The sequence below is a fragment of the Oncorhynchus clarkii genome, chromosome 11 (assembly GCF_045791955.1).
Source record: "Oncorhynchus clarkii lewisi isolate Uvic-CL-2024 chromosome 11, UVic_Ocla_1.0, whole genome shotgun sequence".
Lineage (NCBI taxonomy): Eukaryota > Metazoa > Chordata > Actinopteri > Salmoniformes > Salmonidae > Oncorhynchus > Oncorhynchus clarkii.
In genome coordinates this window covers 3447833-3451905 of record NC_092157.1, presented here as the reverse complement: position 1 = coordinate 3451905, position 4073 = coordinate 3447833, and positions in this window count along the sequence as shown.

The following is a 4073-nucleotide window of genomic DNA, read 5'->3' as shown; positions in this document are numbered from 1 at the left end:
AGTGTAGAGGTGGCAGGTAGCCTAGTGGTTAGAGTGTAGAGGTGGCAGGTAGCCTAGTGGTTAGAGAGTAGAGGTGGCAGGTAGCCTAGTGGTTAGAGTGTAGAGGTGGCAGGTAGCCTAGTGGTTAGAGAGTAGAGGAGGCAGGTAGCCTAGTGGTTAGAGTGTAGAGGTGGCAGGTAGCCTAGTGGTTAGAGTGTAGAGGTGGCAGGTAGCCTAGTGGTTAGAGAGTAGAGGTGGCAGGTAGCCTAGTGGTTAGAGTGTGGAGGTGGCAGGTAGCCTAGCCTAGAGGTAAACCTGGTTCAGTCTGCTTACCACCAGACACTGGGAGATGAATTCACCTTTAAGCAGGACAATAAACTAAAACACAATGTGAAATCTACACTGGAGTTGCTCACCAAGATGACGCTGAATGTTCCTGAGTGGCCGAGTTACAGTTTGGACTTAAATCGGCTTGAGAATCTTATGTCAAGACTTGAAAATCACTGCCTAGCAATGATCAACAACCAACTTAAGAGGTTGAAGAACTTTAAAAATATATATATAATTAGCAAATATTGTACAATCCAGGTGTGCAAAAGCTCTTAAGAGAGACTTACCCAGAAAGACACACAGCTGTAAACACTGCCAAAAGGTGATTCTAACATGTATTGACTCAGGAGGTTGAATACTTATCTAATCAAGATATTTTTTTGTATTTATTAAAAATAAAAATAAATCTTCCACTTTTGAGTATTTTGTGTAAATTGTTGACACATTTTGTGAATGCTTTCTGAAGCCTCTGTATATACACTGTAAAAGTAAAAGTCTACGACTGTAGCTCACAAATGTGGCCTGCATGGCTACCACAACATTCTGTACCACTATAACTAAACAGAAACACGTCTCATCTTATTCCCTAACGGAATCCAATCAGATCAGCAAAGTGTGTGTGAGACCAAGGATGAATTAAAAACGTGAACCTCCGCATTTTATTATTATTGATTATTAAAATGAACAGGCATCTCTGACATGGAGCTTGTATATCTCAAAATATATTAGAAATATAACAATATTACCAATAATCAATATTGATCAATCACAACAATCTGCAGGCCAAGAATCCAAACCACATTAAAATGGGAAAATATATATATATAAACTAAATAAAAATCAGGAGAATAAAAGTAGAAAACAAAAAGAGAGAGAGAGATCCGAATCCTGTTGACAGATCCACTCCTGGTTTTAACATGTCTGCTGGTCTGTGGATGAAGGCTTTTTTTGTCCCTGCACCAAATGTCATAATGTGACAGACTGTGGTTTACTTTCCCAAATAGAACCCTATTCCCTATATAGTGCACTACTTTGACCAGAGCCCTATGGAACCCTATTCCCTATATAGTGCACTACTTTGACCAGAGCCCTATGGAACCCTATTCCCTATGTAGTGCACTATAGAACCCTATTCCCTATATAGTGCACTACTTTAGACCAGGGCCCATATTCTGGTTTAAAGTAGTGCACTATGTAGGAAGATGGGGTTTTGTCAACACCAGGCAGCAGATAACCCTTCTACAGTGTCATACAAAATCATTTGTTTTAAATAGATAAAGACTCCTTTATGTAGTCATAAATACGCTTCCTAGACACCAGTGTGCCACGGTCATATCTATAACAAACACATTCACTGAGTCAAGAGGTTTAATATGGTGACAGAAATACATCTTCTCTTATAGAGCCAAAAGGAAGAGAGAACCAGATTATAATACAAAAAAACAATCCCAATGATGGGAATAATTATTTCTGAATGGAAGGAGACAACTATAGGAATGGAGTGAGAGCTGCTGCAAGACACTGGCTGGGCGCATCCCAAAACGGATCCCTATTATCTTTATAGTGCACTGTTTTTGACCACCGTACATAGGGCCTCTGGTCTAAAGTAGTGCTCTATATAGGGAATAGGGTTCCATAGGGCTCTGGTCTAAAGTACTGCTCTATATAGGGAAAAGGGTGGAACCCTACAGCCTTGGGAGTCGCAGTTGAGGGCTGCTGATTCAATCTCACAGTAAGGTTGTAGTAGATACAGAAATAGCCAGTTTAAATTTACGGAGTTCATTTTGTGCCATTAAAACCAAGCAAAACTTCTGAAGTCGGAGAACCAAATCGAAAGCAAAATAAACCCAAAAGTATTGAGTGCAATAATATTCAAGGAAATAATTTCGAAATGCGTGAACAAATGAATTTAAAAAAAAATAGTTTTCAGTGAAACACTGTGTTCAAACGCCTCCCTCTTTGCCTGCTGCCCCCCGACTAACCCTCCTCCATCACCACTTCCAGCTGGTCTCCCATCCAGGGACGAACCAGGACCCTGCTTAGCTTCAGAGGAAAGCACGCAGGGTGCTTTGTTGCTGGAATGAAGGTGCCAAAAACCTGCAATTATTATGTTTTATTATAATAATGCAGGCAAAGGAGAAGGCGTTTAAACACAATAGTTATAATTGAAAATAATAATTCTGAATTAAGTGGTTCACACACTTAAAAATTATTTCCTTGCAATATATATTTTTTTTCTCTCAATACTTTATTTTTTTTTTTGCAAAACTAAGACATTTGTTTTAGATTTCATTAGTTTCGCTTGATAATATAAAATGGCACAAAAGTCCATATAAACTCAGCAAGCATTACCAACCTCGTCAGACCAACAGTAGAGGTGTTGTTGAAAACTATGTAGCTGTACACATCCTATTGACCAGAAACATTGCAGAGAAACTCAAAAACACTCCTATTAAATCACTCTAATTAGTAAAAAAAAATAATAATAATAATAATAATAATAATAATATGAACGCACCCATTTCCAACTTCCGTAATACCGTCATTTCTACAATTTAAGACTTATATATAATAGTTTCATTCGCTGTAATTTCACAACATAAGTCTCTTTTTTTGGTGAAAATATAGTTAAAATGCAAAATATCTGACAGGAGGATATCTTTTTCCAAGGTGAGCTCGTATTGAAAAAAAAGTACCTGAGCCAATCTCTGACCAGGGAATCAGTCGAGCCAATCTCTGACCAGGGAATCAGCCGAGCCAATCTCTGACCAGGGAATCAGCCGAGCCAATCTCTGACCAGGGAATCAGCCGAGCCAATCTCTGACCAGGGAATCAGTCGAGCCAATCTCTGACCAGGGAATCAGTCGAGCCAATCTCTGACCAGGGAATCAGTCGAGCCAATCTCTGACCAGGGAATCAGTCGAGCCAATCTCTGACCAGGGAATCAGTCGAGCCAATCTCTGACCAGGGAATCAGTCGAGCCAATCTCTGACCAGGGAATCAGTCGAGCCAATCTCTGACCAGGGAATCAGCCGAGCCAATCTCTGACCAGGGAATCAGCCGAGCCAATCTCTGACCAGGGAATCAGTCGAGCCAATCTCTGACCAGGGAATCAGTCGAGCCAATCTCTGACCAGGGAATCAGTCGAGCCAATCTCTGACCAGGGAATCAGCCGAGCCAATCTCTGACCAGGGAATCAGTCGAGCCAATCTCTGACCAGGGAATCAGTCGAGCCAATCTCTGACCAGGGAATCAGTCTAAACAACAGTTCTGATTCCTTTCACTGTTACTACCACTCTGGAGATCAAAATAAAATATGTTCATTAAATACACAACTCCCCCTTTAAAAAAAGTGTCAGCTATCTGAAAAACAAAAAACCAACAAGACAAACATCCTAAAATATGTTTTTAGGAGATTAAAGCACAAACCAACGTATCATACAAATGGATCACAACAACAGTTTTCACACATCGTTGGGCTTTACACGGAGGTGATGTTCACACACACACACCGTTGGGCTTTACACGGAGGTGATGTTCACACACACACACTGTTGGGCTTTACACGGAGGTGATGTTCACACACACACCGTTGGGCTTTACGCGGAGGTGATGTTTTCACACACCGTTGGGCTTTACACGGAGGTGATGTTCACACACACACACCGTTGGGCTTTACACAGAGGTGATGTTTTCACACACCGTTGGGCTTTACACAGAGGTGATGTTTTCACACACCGTTGGGCTTTACACAGAGGTGATGT